Consider the following 22,568-nt stretch of genomic DNA (forward strand, 5'->3'; position numbering starts at 1 on the left):
TTACTTTTTCTACCGTTACCGTTACTATCATACTACTTTGCTACTAAATACTTTGCTGCAGATATTAAGTTATCCAGGTGTGGTTGAATTGACAACTCAACTGCTAATACTTGAGAATATTCTTTGGCTCCCCTTGTGTCGAATCAATAAATTTGGGTTGAATACTCTACCCTCGAAAACTGTTGCGATCCCCTATACTTGTGGGTTATCATACACATCAATAACATGTATATCATATATACTTTTGTTCACTCTGCCATCCTTCTTATCCGCCAAGTATTTGGGGCAGTTCCGCTTCCAGTGACCATTTCCTTTGCATTAGAAGCACTCAGTTTCAGGCTTGGGTCTAGCTTTGGGCTTCTTCATGGGAGTGGCAACTTGCTTGCCATTCTTCTTGAAGTTCCCTTTCTTTCCCTTGCCCTTTTACTTGAAACTAGTGGTCTTGTCAACCATCAACACTTGATGCTTTTCTTGATTTCTACCTTCGCCGATTTCAGCATCGCGAAGAGCTCGGGAATCATTTTCGTCATCCCTTGCAAATTATAGTTCATCACGAAGTTCTAGTAACTTGGTGATAGTGACTACAGAACTCTGTCAATCACTATATTATCTGGAAGATTAACTCCCACTTGATCCAAGCGATTGTAGTACCCAGACATTCTGAGCACATGCTCACTAGCTGACCTATTCTCCTCCATCTTGTAGGCAAAGTACTTGTCAGAGGTCTGATACCTCTTAACACGGGCATGAGTCTGAAATATCATTTTCAGCTCTTGGAACATCTCATATGCTCCATGGCATTCAAAACATTTTTGAAGTCCCGGTACTAAGCCGTAAAGCATGGTGCACTAAACTATTAAGTAGTCATCATACCGAGCTTGTCAAATGTTCATAACATCTGCATCTGCTCCTACATTAGGTCTGTCACCTAGCGGTGCATCAAGGACATAATTCTTCTGTGCAGCAATGAGGATAATCCTCAGATCACGGACCAAGTCCGCATCATTGCTACTATCATCTTTCAACTTATTTTTTTTCCAGGAACATATCAAAAAAATAAACGGGGAGCTACATCACAAGCTATTGATCTACAACATAGATATGCAAATACTATCAGGACTAAGTTCATGATAAATTAAAGTTCAATTAATCATATTACTTAAGAACTCCCACTTAGATAGACATCTCTCTAGTCATCTAAATGATCATGTGATCCAAATCAACTAAACCATGTCCGATCATCACGTGAGATGGAGTAGTTTTCAATGGTGAACATCACTATGTTGATCATATCTACTATATGATTCACGTTCGACCTTTCGGTCTCCGTGTTTCGAGGCCATATCTGCATATGCTAGGCTCGTCAAGTTTAACCCGAGTATTCTGCGTGTGCAAAACTGGCTTGCACCCGTTGTATGTGAACGTAGAGCTTATCACACCCGATCATCACGTGGTGTCTCGGCACGACGAACTGTAGCAACGGTGCATACTCAGGGAAAACACTTGTACCTTGAAATTTAGTGAGAGATCATCTTATAATGCTACCGCCGTACTAAGCAAAGTAAGATGCATAAAGGATAAACATCACATGCAATCAATATAAGTGATACGATATGGCCATCATCATCTTGTGCCTTTGATCTCCATCTCCAAAGCACCGTCATGATCACCATTGTCACCGGCTTGACGCATTGATCTCCATCGAAGCATCGTTGTCATCTCACCAACTATTGCTTCTACGACTATCGCTGCCGCTTAGTGATAAAGTAAAGCAATTACATGGCGCTTGCATTTCATACAATAAAGCGACAACCATAAGGCTCCTGCCAGTTGCCGATAACTTTTACAAAACATGATCATCTCATACAACAATTTATATATCATCACGTCTTGACCATATCACATCACAGCAAGCCCTGCAAAAACAAGTTAGACGTCCTCTACTTTGTTGTTGCAAGTTTTACGTGGCTGCTATGGGCTTAGCAAGAACCGTTCTTACCTACGCATCAAAACCACAACGATTTTTCGTCAGGCGTGTTGTTTTAACCTTCAACAAGGACCGGGTGTATTCACACTCGATTCTACTAAAGTTGGAGAAACAGACACCCACTAGCCACCTGTGTGCGAAGCACGGCGATAGAACCAGTCTCATGAACGCGGTCATGTAATGTCGGTCTAGGCCGCTTCATCCAACAATACCGCCGAATCAAAGTATGACATGCTGGTAAGCAGTATGACTATTATCGCCCACAACTCTTTGTGTTCTACTCGTGCATATAACATCTACGCATCCCCTTTCCTATTCGGAGTAGGAGAGAAGGAAAGAGAGGGAGAGGGAGAAGGAAAAGGGGGGTTGCACCCCCACCCCTTGTCCAATTCGGTTTGGGCAGGGGGGAGGCGCGCGCCACCTCTAGGCCCTTCTCCCCTCTCTCCACTAAAGCCCAATAAGGCCCATTACTTCTCCCGGTGAATTCGCGTAACTCCCCGGAACTCCGAAAAATACCCGAATCACTCGAAACCTTTCCGATGTCCGAATATAGCCTTCCAATATATGAATCTTTACCTGTCGACCATTTCGAGACTCCTCGTCATGTCCTTGATCTCATCCGGGATTCCGAACAAACTTCGGTCATCAAATCACATAACTCATAATACAAATTGTCATCGAACGTTAAGCGTGCGGACCCTACGTGTTCGAGAGCTATGTAGACATGACCGAGACACATCTCCGGTCAATAACCAATAGTGAAACCTGGATGCTCATATTGGCTCCTACATATTCTACGAAGATCTTTATCGGTCAAACCGCATAACAACATACGTTGTTCCCTTTGTCATCGGTATGTTACTTGCCCGAGATTCGATCGTCAGTATCCTCATACCTAGTTCAATCTCGTTACCGGCAAGTCTCTTTACTCGTTCCGTAATGCATCATCCCGTAACTAACTCATTAGTCACATTGCTTGCAAGGCTTATAGTGATGTGCATTATTGAGAGGGCCCAGAGATACCTCTCCGATACACGGAGTGACAAATCCTAATCTTGATCTATGCCAACCCAACAAACACCTTCGGAGACACCTGTAGAGCATCTTTATAATCGACCAATTACGTTGTGACGTTTGATAGCACACAAGGTGTTCCTCCAGTATTCAGGAGTTGCATAATCTCATAGTCAAAGGAACATGTATAAGTCATGAAGAAAGCAATAGCAATAAAACTTAATGATCATTATGCTAAGCTAATGGATGGGTCTTGTCCATCACATCATTCTCCTAATGATGTGATCCCGTTCATCAAATGACAACACATGTCTATGGTTAGGAAACTTAACCATCTTTGATTAACGAGCTAGTCAAGTAGAGGCATACTTGGGACAATTTGTTTTGTCTATGTATTCACACATGTATCAAGTTTCCGGTTAATACAATTCTAGCATGAATAATAAACATTTATCATGATATAAGGAAATATAAAATAACAACTTTATTATTGCCTCTAGGGCATATTTCCTTCAGAGCAGAAGGAAATGACAAGTGGTTTTCAGCAAGGTAATGTCTGCAAGTGCTGAAATTGTAAGTAGCGGAGTAGTTTGATAGCAAAATAATTTGTAACGAGCAAGTAACGATAGTAGTAACAAAAGTGCAGCAAGGTAGCCCAATATTTTGAGGCAAAGGACAGGCCAAAACGGTCTCTTATGATAAGCAAAGCTTTCTTGAGGGTACACGGGAATTTCATCTAGTCACTTTCACCATGTTGGTTTAATTCGTGTTCGGTACTTTGATAATTTGATATGTGGGTGGACCGGTGCTTAGGTGTTGTTCTTACTTGAACAAACCTCCTACTTATGATTAACCCTCTATCAAGCATCCGCAACTACGAGAAAAGTATGAAGAATAAATTCTAACCATAGCATTAAACTTTTGGATCCAATTAGTCCCTTACGGAATAGCGCATAAACTGGGGTTTAAGCTTCTGTCACTCTCGCAACCCATCATCTAATTGCTACTCCACAATGCATTCCCTTAGGCCCAAATATACTGAAGTGTCATGTAGTCGACGTTCACATGACACCACTAAGGGAATCACAACATACATACTATCAAAATATCGAACACATATAGTTCACATGATTACTTGCAACATGATTTCTCCGTTGACCTCAAGAACAAAAGTAACTGCTCACTAATGATAAACATGCTCATGATCAGAGGAGTATTAAATAGCATAATGGATATTAACATATAATCTTCCACCAAATAAACCATACAGTAATCAACTACAAGATGTAATCAACACTACTAGTCACCCACAAGCACCAATCTATAGTTCCGGTAACAAGATTGAACACAAGAGATGAACTAGGGTTTGAGATGAGATGGTGCCGTTGCAGATGTTCATGGAGATTGCCCTCCCCAAGATGGGAGAGTTGTTGGTGATGATGATGACGATGATTTCCCCCTCCGGGAGGGAAGTTCCCCTGGCGGAATCGCTCCACCGGAGGGCAAAAGTGCTCCTGCCCAAGTTCCGCCTCGAGACGGCGGCGCTCCATCCCAAAAGACCTCTCCTTATTTTTTTCTAGGACAAAATGACCTATATACCAGAAGATGGGCACCGGAGGTGGGCCTGGGTGAGCACAACCAACCAGGGCGCGCATGGGCTGCCTGGCGCGCCCACCTGGTGGGCCCCCTCTGGTAGTTATTTGCTCCAATATTCCTCAAATATTCCATAAAAAATCTCCGTGAAGTTTCAGCTTGTTTGGAGTTGTGCAGAATAGGTAGCCTGGCGTAGCTTTTCCAGGTCCAGATTTCCAACTGTCGGAACTCTCCCTCTTGGTGTGTACCTTGCATATTATGAGAGAAAAGGCATTAGAATTACTCCAAAAAGCATTATTATGGATAAAAACATCATAAATAACAATAAGAAAACATGATGCAAAATGGACGTATCAACTCCCCCAAGCTTAGACCTCGCTTGTCCTCAAGCGGAAACCGAAATCGAAAAACATGTCCACATGCTTTGAGAGAGAGGTGTCGATAAAAACAAACTTAAACATAAGACTTTTATCATAGACTTCTCATGAATAAGTAACAATTCATCACACAATCGAAGTATGAAGCAAAAACTCTATTAAAAACCAACAAACTGTGTTCTCAGTCAACTTTGCAACTACAATTCATCATCTTTTGAGGAAGGGTCACATATCGGAGCCTTTAGGCAAGTCCAAATACTCAACCACCATATAGTCTTCTATGATTGCTAACACTCACCGCGTATACATGAGAAAAATGTTTCAACCGGACACATAGAAAGATAGGGGCTTATAGTTTCGCCTCCCAACGTACTCACTTCAGGGTGATGTCAACAATAATAACTCATGCTGTATATATTCAACTGGACATATGTGCCTAGATCTTTCCTCACCACATGATGCTTGCCAAAGGAGAAAAATAAAAAGGAATAGAAGGAAAACTTTGACTCTTTGCATAAAAGTAAATACATAAAAGTAAAAGATAGGTCCTTCGCAGAGGGAAGCAGAGGTTGCCATGCGCTTATTTGTTTGTATGCTCAACCCCTTAGTGCAAAAGAACGTCACATTGCATTGCCCCTTGTGATAGCAACCTTTATTATGCAGTCTGTTGCTTTTATTCTTCACCATCACAAGTTCGTGCAACACTCAATTTTCTCTTACACTAAATGATCTCACACATTTAGAAGCAATTTTTATTGCCTTTTTGCAGCGATGACAACTTACTTGAGGGATCTTGCTCAATCCCTAGGTAGGTATGGTGGACTCTTGAAAATAAGATTTGGGTTTAAGGGTTTTTGTATGCACAAGTAGTATCTCTACTTAGTGCGGAATTTTTGGCTAGCAAAGATAGGGGGCAAGCACCACATGTTGAAGGATCTATGACAATATGACTTCTATGTGAATATAAACAAACATAAACCATTAAGTTGTCTTCCTTGTCCAACGTCAATAATTTTGGCATATAATATTTTGATGAGGGCTCACAATCACAAAAGATTTCCAGGATAGTATATTTATATGTGAATCTTCTCTTCCCTTATTAATTCTTTCATGAGTTGCATCATTGACTAATGCTATGTTTGTCAATCTCTAATAAAATTTTCTACTTATACTTTTCCTTATGTGGTGCCATCACCTACCATAGGAGTAGTATATGATCTTATTGATTTATTTCCTTTCTTTTATTTATTTCCTTTCTCTTTTTTTCTTATTTCTTTTTCTTTATTTGCAACATGAAAGTAAAGAAAGCAAAAAACTCAAACTAAACTTTATTATATAACTTGCACACGATTACAAGGATATATCACTAAGCAAACTCTCAAAGAAGAAAGGATTGAGCTAAACTTTTATTCATCTAAAGAAAAAGATTGAACTAAAATAAGTAAAAGCAAAAAGATAGTGGGATGATACGATACCAGGGCACCTCCCCCAAGCTTCGCGGAAGCCAAGGGGAGTACACATACCCGATACTCAATTCTCCTTTGGTGGTGAAGAAGATGATGGTGGTGATGAAGAAGCGATCTTGTCCTCGGATTTCCATGGCAGGGGTCCACCATCATAAGAGGAGGAGTGAGTCTCACGGGTCCTGCAACTAGCAGCCAAACTCATACCTTTAAACCTCGCCTCATATTCAAAGACTTGGTTTTGAAGATCATATATCTGCTTTGGAGAAAGTTGATTTGCTCGTTGAGGGTGAAGACGATGTCCTTCCTAGGTTTGCCATCCACCTTGAGATCACGGGAAAGGTCCATGATCATGAGGTGATTGGCATTGAGCCCACGCTCCACCATCTCCTTGCACCGGAAGACTTCCTGCTCCATAGCTTCAAGCCTGGTCTCCACGGTTCCCGTGCCCCTGGGACCTTGCTCATCGCGGATGTGCAGCACCCCCTCATGCATCTGGATGGTTTGAGGGTGTTGCACCACCTCCCGTAGATATGGGTTGATGACGTTCTTGAAGAACTTGTCCTTGGAGGAGCTTGAAGCGGCCATGGTAGATGGGATCTGACAGAAAATAGCAAGGAAAGAGAACAGAGGATTTCTTCGTGATACAGTGGTTAACTGGTTCGGGAAGTATATATAGATTTTTTTATCTTGGAGGACAAGTATACGGAAGAAAAAGGAGTCTGGAAGGTGTCCCAGGTGGGCACAACGCACCTGGGCGCGCCAGGCTTGCCTGGCACGCCCTGGTATCTTGTGCCCACCAGGGTACGCTTCCTGGAAGTTTCTTTATTTCCTAAATTTTTAAATATTCCAAAACTGATAAAAAATACTTTTTCGGATTTTTCGGAGTCCGTTTACTTACCGTATCACGTACCTCCTTATTTTCACGATTCTTGAGTGTTCCGGAAGGACTCTTTTATGTGTTCTTCTGGTGTCAAAGTTTGGATAATATTACTTTCAACATTAATGGGTGTACCTGAGATATAGTGTTTTATTCGTTGCCAATTGACAACCTTCGGGTTAGTACCTTCGAAATTATTTATTTTGATGGCTCCAGACCGATAAACCTCCTCGATAACATAGGGGCCTTCCCATTTTGAGAGGAGTTTTCCTGCAAAGAATCTGAAACGAGAGTTGTACAAAAGAACATATTCTCCGACTTTAAACTCATGCTTTTGGATTCTTTTGTCATGCCATCTTTTAACTTTTTCTTTGAATAATTTTGCATTTTCATAAGCTTGGGTTCTCCATTCATCTAAAGAGCTAATATCAAATAACCTCTTTTCACCAGCAAGTTTGGAATCATAGTTGAGCTCTTTGACGGCCCAATATGCTTTATGTTCTAACTCAAGAGGCAAATGACAAGCTTTTCCATAAACCATTTTATAAGGAGACATACCCATAGGATTTTTATATGTTGTTCTATAAGCCCAAAGTGCATCATCTAATTTCTTAGACCAATTCTTCCTGGACCTATTGACAGTCTTCTGCAAAATTAATTTTATTTCTCTATTGCTAAGTTCAACTTGACCACTAGACTGAGGATGATAAGGTGATGCAATTCTATGGTGAACATCATACTTGCCAAGGATTTTACGGAAAGCACCATGAATAAAGTGTGAACCACCATCAGTCATTAAATATCTAGGGACTCCAAACCTTGGGAAAATAACTTCCTTAAGCATTTTAATAGAGGTGTTGTGATTAGCACTACTGGTTGGAATAGCTTCTACCCATTTAGTAACATAACCAACAGCAACCAAAATATGTGTATACCCATTAGAGGAAGGAAAAGGTCCCATGTAATCAAATCCCCAAAAATCAAATGGTTCAACAGCAAGTGAATAGTTCATAGGCATTTCTTGACGCTTACCGATATTACCTATTCTTTGACATTCATTACAAGATAAGACGAACTTACGAGCATCTTTGAAGAGAGTAGGCCAATAAAATCCAGATTGCAATACCTTGTGAGCAGTTCTATCTCTAGCATGATGCCCTCGATAAGCTTCGGAGTGACATTTCCATAGGATTTGTCCCTGTTCATGCTCAGGTACACAACGTCTAATAATACCATCTACTCCTTATTTATAAAGATGTGGGTCATCCCAAAAGTAATGTCTTAAATCATAAAAGATTTTTTTTATTTTGTTGGTATGTAAAGGTAGGTGGTAAATATTTAGCAACAATGTAATTAGCATAGTCAGCATACCAAGGAGTACTATGAGCAACACTTATTGCAGCTAACTGCTCATCAGGAAAACTATCATCAATAGGTAGTGGGTCATCAAGCACATTCTCAAGCCTAGATAAATTATCAGCTACTGGGTTCTCAGCTCCTTTTCTATCAATGATATGTAAATCAAATTCTTGTAACAAGATAACCCATCGAATAAGTCTAGGTTTAGCATCTTTCTTTTCCATAAGATATTTGATAGCAGCATGGTCTGTGTGAACAGTTACTTTGGAATCAACAATATAAGGTCTAAATTTATCACAAGCAAACACCACTGCTAAGAATTCTTTTTCAGTAGTAGCATAATTTCTTTGAGCAATGTCTAGAGTTTTACTAGCATAATGAATAACATTCAGTTTCTTATCAACTCTTTGTCCTAGAACAGCACCAACAGCATAATCACTAGCATCACACATAATTTTAAAAGGCAAGTTCGAATCAGGTGGTTGAACAATAGGTGCAGAAATTAAGGCTTTCTTGAGTGTTTCAAAGGCTTCTAAACAATCATCATCAAAAACAAAAGGAATATACTTTTGCAAAAGATTCGTAAGAGGCCTTGAAATTTTAGAGAAGTCTTTGATAAATCTCCTATAGAATTCAGCATGACCTAGGAAACTACGAATACCATTTATATCTTTAGGACACGACATTTTCTCAATTGCATCAACCTTAGCTTTGTCCACTTCAATACCTCTTTCAGAAATTTTATGACCCAAGACAATGCGTTCATTGACCATAAAGTGGCACTTCTCCCAATTCAAGACAAGATTTGTTTGTTCACATCTCTGCAAAACTCGCTCAAGATTGCTTAAACAATCATCAAAAGACTTCCCATAAACAGAGAAATCATCCATGAAAACCTGAACAATATTTTCACAAAAGTCAGAGAATGTAGCAGTCATACATCTTTGAAAGGTAGCAGGTGCATTACATAAACCAAAAGGCATACGTCTATAAGCATAAGTTCCAAAGGGACAAGTAAAAGTGGTCTTTTCTTGATCAGGTTGAGAAATAGGTATTTGTGAAAAGCCAGAATATCCATCAAGGAAGCAAAAATGTGTGTGCTTAGATAATGTTTCAAGCATTTGATCAATGAAAGGAAGAGGGTAATGATCTTTTCTAGTTTCTTTGTTTAATTTTCTAAAATCAATTACCATTCTATAGACTGTAACATTTTTTTGCAGTAAGTTCATTCTTATCATTAGGAACAACAGTTATACCTCCTTTCTTAGGGACACAATGAACAGGACTTACCCATCTACTATCAGCTATAGGATAGATTATACATGCTTCCAGAAGTTTTAATATTTCTGTTCTTACCACTTCTTTCATCTTCGGATTTAACCGACGTTGGTGATCAACAACGGGTTTAGCATCAGGTTCCATATTAATGTTGTGCTCACATAGAGTGGGACTAATGCCCTTTAAATCATCAAGAGTATATCCAGTAGCAGCTCGGTGCTTCCTTAAAACTTTCAATAATCTTTCTTCTTCATGTTCTGAAAGGTTGGCACTAATAATAATAGGATATATCTTCTTTCATCAAGATAAGCATATTTCAAAGTGTTTGGTAATTGTTTTAATTCAAACATAGGATCACCTTTAGGTGGAGGAGGACCTCCTAGAGTTTCAATAGGCAAATTGTGTTTACGTAGAGGACGTTGTTCAAAGAAATTTTTATCTATTTCATTTCTTTCATGCATATGTAAATCATTTTCATGGTCTAGCAAATATTGTTCTAAAGGATCAGTAGGTGGTACAGCAATAGAAGCAAGACCAATTAATTCATCCTTACTAGGCAATTCTTTTTCATGAAGCTTTCTACTAAACTTGGAAAAATTAAACTCATGAGACTCATCACCAAAACTAACACCGACAGTTTGCTTCTCACAATATATTCTAGCATTAACGGTGTTCAAGAAAGGTCTACCAAAGATAATGGGAAAATTCATCTTGTGGGGAACCAAGAACAAGAAAATCAGTAGGGTATTTTATTTTCCCCCACAAGACTTCAACATCTCTAACAATCCAATTGGTGATATAGTGTCTCTATTAGAAAGTTTAATAGTAACATCTATTTCTTCTATTTCTGCGGGTGCTATGTCATTCATAATTTCTTGATAAAAGGTGTAAGGAATAGCACTCACACTAGCACCTATGTCACATAAACCATGATAACAGTGATCTCCTATTTTAACTGAGATGACAGGCATGCCAACAACAGGTCTATGTTTGTCCTTTTTATCAGGTTTGGCAATTCCAGCAGCTTCTTCACAGAAGTAAATAACATGCCCATCTATATCTTCTTCTAAGAGATCTTTAACCATAGCAATGCTAGGTTCTACTTTGATTTGTTCATCAGGTTTAGGTGTTCTAATATAGATTTTATTAACCACAGTTGAAACTTTAGCGTGTTCCTTTATCCGAACGGGGAAAGGTGGTTTCTCAATATAAGCAGAAGGAACAACTGGATCAATATTATAAAGTATAGTTTCTTCTTTAATTGGTACCGGTTCTTTAATTTCTTCTTTAATAGGTGGGTGATATTTAAACCACTTCTCTTTAGGGAGTTCAACATGAGTAGCAAATGATTCACAGAAGGAGGCTACTATCTCAGAGTCAAGTCCATATTTAGTGCTAAACTTTTGAAAAGCATCGGTATCCATAAAAGATTTAACACAATCATACTTAAGTTTAATACCTGACTCTTTACCTTCATCGAGTTCCCAATCTTCAGAGTTGTGTTTAATTCTTTTCAAAAGATCCCACCGGAATTCAATAGTCTTCTTCATAAAAGAACCAGCACAAGAAGTATCAAGCATGCATGGTTTGATCATTACGAGAAAGCTGAGCATAAAAATTCTGGATAATAATTTCTCTTGAGATCTCATGATTGGGGCATGAATATAACATTGAATTAAGCCTCACCCAAGCTAGAGCGATACTTTCTCCTTCACGAGGCTAAAAATTATATATATAATTCCGATCACGATGAACTAGATGCATAGGATAATTTTTTTGATGGAACTCCAATTTCAAACGATTCCAATTCCAAGATCCAAAATCATCGCATAGCCTATACCATGCCAATGCTTTTCCCTTCAAAGATAAAGGGAAAACCTTTTTCATAACTTCATCCCTGGGTAAACCTGCGAGCTTAAACAATCCACAAATTTGTTCTACATATATCAAGTGCATATCAGGATGTTTGGTTCCATCTCCTGCATAGGGATTAGCTAGCAGTTGTTCTATCATACCCGAAGGAATTTCATATTCAATATTTTCAGTAGGTGCAGTAGGTTGAGGGGTAGCTAATTGTGGTTCTGGTCGAGGTGAAGATACCCCGAACAAACCCCTCAAAGGATTGTTTTCCAAATTAACAAGTGGCAATAAATTTCAGCACACTATATAAATGTTTCCTTACCAAAGGCGCTTCACTCCCCGGCAACGGCGCCAGAAAATAGCCTTGATGACCCACAAGTATAGGGGATCAATTGTAGCTCTTTGTGATAAGTAAGAGTGTCGAACCCAACGAGGAGCAAAAGGAAATGACAAGTGGTTTTCAGCAAGGTAATGTGTGCAAGTGCTGAAATTGTAAGTAGCAGAGTAGTTTGATAGCAAGATAATTTGTAACGAGCAAGTAACAATAGTAGTAACAAAAGTGCAGCAAGGTAGCCCAATCCTTTTGAGGCAAAGGACAGGCCAAAACGGTCTCTTATGATAAGCAAAGCTTTCTCGAGGGTACACGGGAATTTCATCTAGTCACTTTCACCATGTTGGTTTAATTTGAGTTCGGTACTTTGATAATTTGATATGTGGGTGGACCGGTGCTTAGGTGTTGTCCTTACCAAACCTCCTACTTATGATTAACCCTCTCGCAAGCATCCGCAACTACGAGAAAAGTATTAAGAATAAATTCTAACCATAGCATTAAACTTTTGGATCCAATCGGCCAATTACAAAATAGCGCATAAACTGGGGCTTCAGCTTCTGTCACACTCGCAACCCATCATCTAATTGCTACTCCACAATGCATTCCCTAAGGCCCAAATATGGTGAAGTGTCATGTAATCGGCGTTCACATGACACCACTAGGGGAATCACAACGTACATACTATCAAAATATCGAACACATATCAAGTTCACATGATTACTTGCAACATGATTTCTCCCGTGACCTCAAGAACAAAAGTAACTGCTCACAAATGATAAACATGCTCATGATCAGAGGAGTATTAAATAGCATAATGGATATTAACATATAATCTTCCACCAAATAAACCATATAGTAATCAACTACAAGATGTAATCAACACTACTAGTCACCCACAAGCACCAATCTATAGTTCCGGTAACAAGATTGAACACAAGAGATGAACTAGGGTTTGAGATGAGATGGTGTTGTTCAAGATGATGTTAATGGAGATTGCCCTCCCCAACATGGGAGAGTTGTTGGTGATGATGATGACGATGATTTCCCCCTCCGGGAGGGAAGTTCCCCCGGCGGAATCGCTCCGCCGGAAGGCAAAAGTACTCCTGCCCAAGTTCCGCCTCGAGACGGCGGCGCTCCATCCCGAAAGTCCTAGGTCAAAATGACCTATATACCAGGAGATGGGCACCAGAGGTGGGCCTGGGTGAGCACAGCCCACCAGGGCGCGCCTGGGCTGCCTGGCACGCCTAGGTGGGTTGTGCCCACCTGGTGGGCCCCCTCTCGGAGTTATTTGCTCCAATATTCCTCGAATATTCCATAAAAAATCTCCGTGAAGTTTCAGTTTGTTTGGAGTTGTGCATAATAGGTAGCCTGATGTAGCTTTTCCAGGTCCAGATTTCCAGCTGTCGGAATTCTCCCTCTTGGTGTGTACCTTGCATATTATGAGAGAAAAGGCATTAGAATTACTCCAAAAAGCATTATTATGGATAAAAACATCATAAATAACAGTAAGAAAACATGATGCAAAATGGACGTATCACGGTCTTCTTAAACGGTCTTCTTAATTTTCTTTCCTTGATCTAGAAAAAAAGAAATTAGTTACAATGTTTGAAAAAAAATGTCTCCAAAAGGAAATAAATAACGTTGTTTCCTCAAATTTAGAGTAAGTGCATTTTGCAGCCGATGTTAAAATCATACCGAAAATATTATATCTGGATTTTTAGCTACATTATGTGGTTAAATCTAGTCATATAGTACAAGACTGTGCCAATTATGACTGGGTGACGAGAATGAGTTATAAGAATTAAAATGTTTAATATAAATAACCAATGATTTTTTATTTTACCTTAGTAGAACTATGTATTGATCAAAACACACACCTAACCAATAAGACAAACGGACCATATCTATACATCTACCCCTAATAATAAAGCAAATAGTGCTTCTGGTCGTCCATCCAAAAAATACCTCGGAAGTTGCTATAAATTACCCACCATGCCACCCCTAAGTGAAGAAAACAGTACGGTTTTTCACGTTGGCAATCCTCATTGTTTAATAGGAAGTGATCCACAAATATTTCACAACTACATGGGCATTCCATTGGTTATAACTGCCACGCCTGGGCTGCCCTTTTAAGCCCAGCTACTCTATTTTACTGTTTTATTTTTATTTTTTGGGCAGATTCAAAATGCTTTTCGAAGCATTCGTATCTTTTAAACTCTAATTTCAAATCTAACATATTATATATGAAAATGCCACAGAAAAATATGTAGATTCCAAAATATGCCATTTATCTTGCATGTTGATCATTTTAAAATTATATTTTGGGTGCAACCTTAATTAATAGTTTAATACCTTCTTTATATGGGGTACTTTGGAAATGTCTATTATATATGTTTCCTACTCATTTAAATGGAGTAAATATGATTATTTTGTGCTCTCACAGAAGTTATTATTAGCACTATATGAGATGTTGATTCATGTCAGATGTCATCGAGTGTGTGGGAGGGGATGATCGGTTTCACTTAGCAGTTAAATGTACCGTTTCTAAAAAGCAGTTAAATGTACCACCTTGCTCCATCATAGCAAGTCACATAGGTTTATATACGCTGCAAGTTGTCCAGAGAATCAACAAGGTGCCTTGACAAATAACAAAGGAAAAAATGAGGCGTGGGTTCGGTGGCTGCATTTGCAAATAATAAAGAGACCCAAGGTCAACTGCCTTAAGAAATTTATAGAAATAACAAAAGGGGGATGATGTGCTGGTTCGATGGTTGCATTTGCAAATATAGGGAAATAAAGAGACCCGAGGTCTATGAAGAGCCGAGGCACAAAGGCACATGACGTTGTATGAGGATGTGCAGCCGTTGCAACGCACGGCATTTTTGCTAGTAATAATAAAGGGGCTATTGCTTCAAGCGGTACGTCATCGAAATTGCACCCAAAGATGCAAAATATTACCTATTGATGCCACCTATAAATGATAAAAAAAAAACATTTCACATAGGGGAATCCTCGTCTCAGCCAAGAACCTTCTATACTACGCTCTGCGCGCTGCGAGAAGACACAGCACGCCTGTTTGGGCCGGCACATGCCCGGGCGGCCTATTTCTAAAATTTTGTTTATTTATTTTTAGTTTTCCTTTTAAATAATTTGGAACTTCAAAAAAGTTCCAAAAAACTAAAAAAATGGGAATTCCGAAATAACATGTTTAATAATTTATAAATATGTGTTAATTTAGAAAATGTTCGTCATTTTTCAAAAATGTCACATGTTCACAATTTTGAAGAAAAAAAGTTTGGGAAATAAAAAAACGTTCAAGATTTTTTTTATAAGTTCATGTATTAAAAAGTGTTAATGAAATTGAACAAAATTTTGCCAATTCTAAAAACATTCACGAATTAAAAACATCCTAAAAATTCAAAAACTGTTCTTGACTTACAAAATAGTTTATTGATTCATAAAATGTTAATGATCATGCATTTTGAAAAATGTTCGTGAATTTAAAATTTTGTTCCACCAATTTCTGAAAAAATGTTCATCGATTCTAGGAATGTTCGCCTATTCAAGAAATTTTTTAAAAAAATACTCACAATTTTTGATTTTTTTTGCAAATAGTATAAAATGTTCATGATTTTAAAAAATGTTCAAGATCTTTAAGAATGTTCAAGAATTTGAAAAAAGTTCATGATTTCAGATATGTTCACGAGTTTAAAAAAATGACCATTATTTTCAAAAATTGTTCACGATTTCATGAAAATGAGAGTGATAGTTTATCTCAGTGATCCAGCAAAATGTGATCATGGCCATTGAAGATTATGAAAAAAAATCTCCCGTTGCAACGCACGGGCCGTTTTGCTAATGAAATACAAACCACTATAAATAGAAAGGACATCGACACGAACAAACCATACTTCGATCGAAACCCTAGCCTCCATGAAAACCCTCGACTTCATGAATTCACCCGACTTCACAACCATCGGTGAAGCCTGATGCGCAACTAAAAGGAAGGAGACGTCAACTAGATGAGGGAGGGTGAATGGAGACCAAGTTTTTGCGTACCAAATCCAAAAAATACGGAGGGAGCGGGAAACGCGGTTACCAGGGTTACCGATCAATTTTTTAAATGAATTTCAAATTCAAAATTATTTGAGCTAGTTCTAAATGTATTTTATAATCGTTATGAGAGAAATTTGCTAGTGTGGCAGTGGTCATCCCCGCTCCTGTGTTTGAACGCTGAGGTGCAGAGTTTGGTCGCTACATGTGTTGTTTTATTTTTACAGTACAATATATTTATGCATAAATTCAGTGCAAAAAAGATGTGACCGCAAGACGTTAAAGTCTGCTTGCTTGGGACGACCGCAAAGGCCAGGACACCGTCGTTGCTTCCATGTCATATTATAGTTTCAGTTGTACTTACCTATACATGTAGCACTCAAATTCAAAACATTCGTTTTTTTTGCTCGAAACGCCCATTTACCAAGGGGCATTGAAATACTCGGTAACCACCCATAATCTTGAAATTTCAAGTGGTAACCAAAACCCTGATGGAGACCACAAATTTTACCTTAACTTCCAATTTTAGGGGCTAGTGCGATAAATTAAGTTCTCTAGATATACAATCCACGATACGAACAACCTATATGGCAAGCAAGCTAACAACAAGATAAGCAAGGCAACGAGCTAACTAGCAAGCCAACAAACAGAGTCAAGGACGCGGGTGTATCCCAAAGTTTACACTCTCTGGGAGTACTAATCTCCTTTGAGGAGTCAAAGCCAAAGCTCCGAAACACCATCTAGTGGCTCATCTTATTCTCCATTTGAGTCACTCCCAAGAGATAAGCCCCAAACCTGGAGTTGGTCTTGAAGGCAACCACCAAACCTTTACAAACTTCCTGGGAGGCTGGGACACATCATAAACAAGAAAACATTTTTACAGAAGAAACTCCATTGCATCTTTTTTGGGGTTGCATATTGTTGGAAGGAAATTTTTCAAAACAAGCAGAGAGGCATCTCTCTCTCATAAACTGGGTCAATTTATTTTTTATGGAAATAAATGGGGTCAATTTGTTCAGATATAAACCGCGTTGGTGGATTAAAAAAGTGGCAGGGGTTATTTTGTCTCTGAATGTCAATTATCTTTATACATGCAGGTCATGTGGAGCCTACAAGTCTTTCTCTGAATGGAAACATACCAGTGCTACCCACGGTTACATACTGTTGATGAAGTAAAGGTCAATCGACTCCTATGGTAATTACTAATACGTGAAACTTGTTCAAAACAAGTTAGAACCCATTTAAGATTAACAACTACTCTCAAATCATTTTCTAGGAACAAGAGTGTGTCATCAGCATATTGCAGACAAAAAATCCACCATGAATGAAGTTAAGATAGAGCCCAAGCCGCCAAAGGTGTGACAGTTCCCCATGCTGTTGGCGAAGGTCTCGATGTACAAGTTGTCATTTCGTATGGTGAGCATGATCTGGTCCTGACCGTCTCCCCAGAGTTGCAACATCAGCTAGCGGTCCAGCTTTGGATGTCAATTTTCTTGGAGAGGATCAGCAAGCCGCGCTCCTAGCTTGTACTTGTTTCTCCAGGTGTCGAAGGTGTACATCACCGAAATGATGTCCTTGTAGCTTGAGAAGTTGGGAACTTGGGATGAAGCTGGTCTAGCTGATATTGAACATTTTGTGCTCGTGTGGGTACTGCCAGGCCCTATACATGCATGCATCGATCACCCATTAGGGAGAAGAAACGTATGCATGGCTCTATTTTTACCTAAAGTAGTACATGGGGTGGGGATCTTGATAGCATGCATGCAATAATCGAACCAATACGAAATAGGAGGAGGAGTATTGAATACCTTGGCTTCAAAGGGTCTATGCTGAAGCATGCACTGTCCACTGGAACTGGGTACGGCCAGCAGCAAACGCAATGTGATGTGGACGTCATCATTCTCGTCTCCTAGCTAGTTCAGTCGATGTATGGAGAGTATTGCATGCTTCTTATTACGCTATTTTTATGTTCCCTAGGTAACCTTCTTCCAACGATAGAGGCATATGAAAGTCTGAGGGGGGCCATGCCCCCCCCCCCGACCCCCAACACAAATGTGGTTCAAGCCCATCTTTGGCATCATCACAAACGTCGGTGTCACACACCTGCAATATGCAGGTGATACCATGATTATGGTGGATGGGTATGAACTTGCCATCATCAATCTCAAGTTGCTAATTCTCTGCTTTGAGGCCATGTATGGTCTTATATCAACTTCGTTAAAGAGCGAGGTTGTGGTATTAGGACACTCGGACGCCGATCAGCAACGGACCACAAACAATCAGAATTGCAGGTTGTCCTCCTTCCCCATTGCATACTTAGGGATGTCATTGTCTAACTCGAGGTTTCCTTGAGGGAGTTCGACCTGCTTATGGGTCGGGTCACTTCTAGGTCGGAGCGATGGTGGGACCGCTTTATGTCCAAAGGGAGTAGTCTGTTCTTATTTACTCCTACGTATCTAGTCTCCCCGTGTACATGCATGATAGGGGTTGTATTTGTTGCGAGAAGAGGTCCATATCTCATTTGGTAAAGATCTCACACTTCTTCTAGCAGGCGATAGATGGCCGACAGAAATACCATATAGTCAAGTGGGTTGACATCTGCATGCCCAAGGACAGGGGCTTAGGCATTCTTGCGCCCTGCTGCGTGAATGTGGCCCTTATGTTGATGTGGGTCTGGCGGATCCTCCGATGGGATGGGGGCTTATGGTTGCAGCTTATCCAAGCAAAGTATCCGCAAGGATGACCCCTTCTTGCTTGTGAGCACTGAGAGGGGTCTCAATTCTGGAGTTCTATTCAGTGGATCAAGAATAAGATTAACCTAGGGATCTCTATCTCCATTGGCAAAGGAGATGGGACCCTCTTTTGGCTCGATATGTGGGTGGGTCTCCGCTGTGTACGGAGTTCCCAAACTTATTTGCTATCTGCTCGGATCTAACATTGTTTGTTTCATCGGCTGCTCATGCTGTCCATTGGAGTGTCTTGTTCCAGCGGACATTTGGGCATGAGGAAACCGTTGAGTAGGCCAACTTGCGGGTAGCCCTCCCTGTTGGGGAACGTAGTAATTTCAAAAAAATCCTACGCACACACAAGATCATGGTGATGCATAACAACGAGAGGGGAGAGTGTGTCCACGTACCCTCGTAGACCGAAAGCGGAAGCGTTATGACAACGCGGTTGATGTAGTCGTACATCTTCACAATCGACCGATCCTCAGTACCGAACGTACGGCACCTCCGTGTTCAGCACACGTTCAGCTCGGCGACGTCCCATGAACTCACGATCCAGTAGAGCTTCGAGGGAGAGCTTCGTCAGCATGACGGCGTGATGACGGTGTTGATGAAGTTACCGATGCAGGGCTTCGCCTAAGCACCGCTGCGATATGACCGAGGTGGATTATGGTGGAGGGGGCACCGCACACGGCTAAGAGAGATCAATGATCAACTTGTGTGTCTATGGGGTGCCCCCTGGCCACGTATATAAAGGAGTGGAGGAGGGGGGAGGGCCGGCCTAGCTATGGCGCGCCCTGGAGGAGTCCTACTCCCACCGGGAGTAGGATCCCCCCCTTCCCTAGTTGGACTAGGAGAGAAGGAAGGGGGAGAGAGGGAGGAAGGAAAGGGCCCCCCCTCCTAGTCCAATTCGGACAAGAGGGGGAGGGGCGCGCGGCCTGGCCTGGCCTCCTCCTCTCTCTCTCTCTCTCCACTATGGCCCATTAAGGCCCATACAATTACCGGGGGGTTCCGGTAACCTCCCGGTACTCTGGTAAAATCCCGATTTCACCCGGAACCATTCCGATGTCCAAATATAGGCTTCCAATATAACGATCTTTACGTCTCGACCATTTCGAGACTCCTCGTCATGTCCGTGATCATATCCGGGACTCTGAACTACCTTCGGTACATCAAAACACAAAAACTCATAATACCGATCGTCGCAGAACTTTAAGCGTGCGGACCCTACGGGTTCGAGAACTATGTAGACATGACCGAGACACGTCTCCGGTCAATAACCAATAGCGGAACCTAGATGCTCATATTGGTTCCTACATATTCTACAAAGATCTTTATCGGTCAAACCGCATAACAACATACGTTGTTCCTTTTGTCATCGGTATGTTACTTGCCCGAGATTCGATCGTCGGTATCTCAATACCTAGCTCAATCTCGTTACCGACAAGTCTCTTTACTCGTTCTGTAATGTATCATCCCGCAACTAACTCATTAGTTGCATTGCTTGTAAGGCTTATAGTGATGTGCATTACCGAGAGGGCCCAGAGATACCTCTCCGACAATCAGAGTGACAAACCCTAATCTCGATCTATGCCAACTCAACAAATACCATCGGAGACACCTGTAGAGCACCTTTATAATCACCCAGTTACGTTGTGACGTTTGGTAGCACATAAAGTGTTCCTCCGGTAATCGGGAGTTGCATAATCTCATAGTCATAGGAACATGTATAAGTTATGAAGAAAGTAATAGCAGTAAACTAAAACGATCAGGTGCTAAGCTAACGGAATGGGCCAAGTCAATTACATCATTCTCCTAATGATGTGATCCCGTTTATCAAATGACAACTCATGTCTATGGTTAGGAAACATAACCATCTTTGATCAACGAGCTAGTCAAGTAGAGGCATACTAGTGACACTCTGTTTGTCTATGTATTCACACATGTATTATGTTTCCGGTTAATACAATTCTAGCATGAATAATAAAAAAATTATCATGAAATAAGGAAATAAATAATAACTTTATTATTGCCTCTAGGGCATATTTCCTTCAGTCATTGAGTCTTACTCAACTTCACACCTTGTAACACAGGCAAGAACCCTTTCTTTGCTTGATCCATTTTGAACTTCTTCAAAACTTTATCAAGGTATGTGCTTTGTGCAAGTCCAATTAAGCGTCTTGATCTATCTCTATAGATCTTGATGCCCAATATATAAGCAGCTTCACCGAGGTCTTTCATTGAAAAACTCTTATTCAAGTATCCTTTTATGCTATCCAGAAACTCTATATTATTTCCAATCAACAATATGTCATCCACATATAATATTAGAAATGCTACAGAGCTCCCACTCACTTTCTTGTAAATACAGGCTTCTCCAAAAGTCTATATAAAACCATATGCTTTGATCACACTATCAAAACGTTTATTCCAACTCCGAGAGGCTTGCACCGGTCCATAAATGGATCGCTGGAGCTTGCACACTTTGTTAGCACCTTTTGGATCGACAAAACCTTCTGGTTGCATCATATACAACTCTTCTTCTAGAAATCCATTCAGGAATGCAGTTTTGACATCCATTTGCCAAATTTCATAATCATAAAATGCGGCAATTGCTAACATGATTCAGATAGACTTAAGCATCGCTACGGGTGAGAAAGTCTCATCGTAGTCAACCCCATGAACTTGTCGAAAACCTTTCGCAACAAGTCGAGCTTTGTAGACAGTAACATTACCATCAGCGTCAGTCTTCTTCTTGAAAATCCATTTATTCTCGATGGCTTGCCAATCATCGGGCAAGTCAGCCAAAGTCCACAATTTGTTCTCATACATGGATCCCATCTCAGATTTCATGGCCTCAAGCCATTTTGCGGAATCTGGGCTCCCATCGCTTCCTCATAGTTCGTAGGTTCGTCATGCTCAAGTAACATGACCTCCAAAACAGGATTACCGTACCACTCTGGTGCGGGTCTTACTCTGGTTGACCTACGAGGTTCGGTAGTAACTTGATCTGAAGTTTCATGATCATCATCATTAGCTTCCTCACTAATTGGTGTAGGTGTCACAGGAACCGGTTTCTGTGATGAACTATTTTCTAATAAGGGAGCAGGTATAGTTACCTCATCAAGTTCTACTTTCCTTCCACTCACGTCTTACGAGAGAAACTCCTTCTCTAGAAAGAATCCATTCTTAGCAACAAATGTCTTGCCTTCGGATCTGTGATAGAAGGTGTACCCAACTGTCTCCTTTGGGTATCCTATGAAGACACATTTCTCCGATTTGGGTTCGAGCTTATCAGGTTGAAGCTTTTTCACATAAGCATCGCAGCCCCAAACTTTAAGAAACGACAACTTTGGTTTCTTGCCAAACCAAAGTTCATAAGGCGTCGTCTCAACGGATTTAGATGGTGCCCTATTTAACGTGAATGCAGCCGTCTCTAAAGCATAACCCTAAAATGATAGCGGTAAATCAGTAAGAGACATCATAGATCGCACCATATCTAGTAAAGTACGATTACAACGTTCGAACACACCATTACGCTGTGGTGTTCCGGGTGGCGTGAGTTGCAAAACTATTCCGCATTGTTTCAAATGAAGACCAAACTCGTAACTCAAATATTCTCCTCCACGATCAGATCGTAGAAACTT

This window comes from Aegilops tauschii, chromosome 2 (genome assembly GCF_002575655.3).
Source record: "Aegilops tauschii subsp. strangulata cultivar AL8/78 chromosome 2, Aet v6.0, whole genome shotgun sequence".
Lineage (NCBI taxonomy): Eukaryota > Viridiplantae > Streptophyta > Magnoliopsida > Poales > Poaceae > Aegilops > Aegilops tauschii.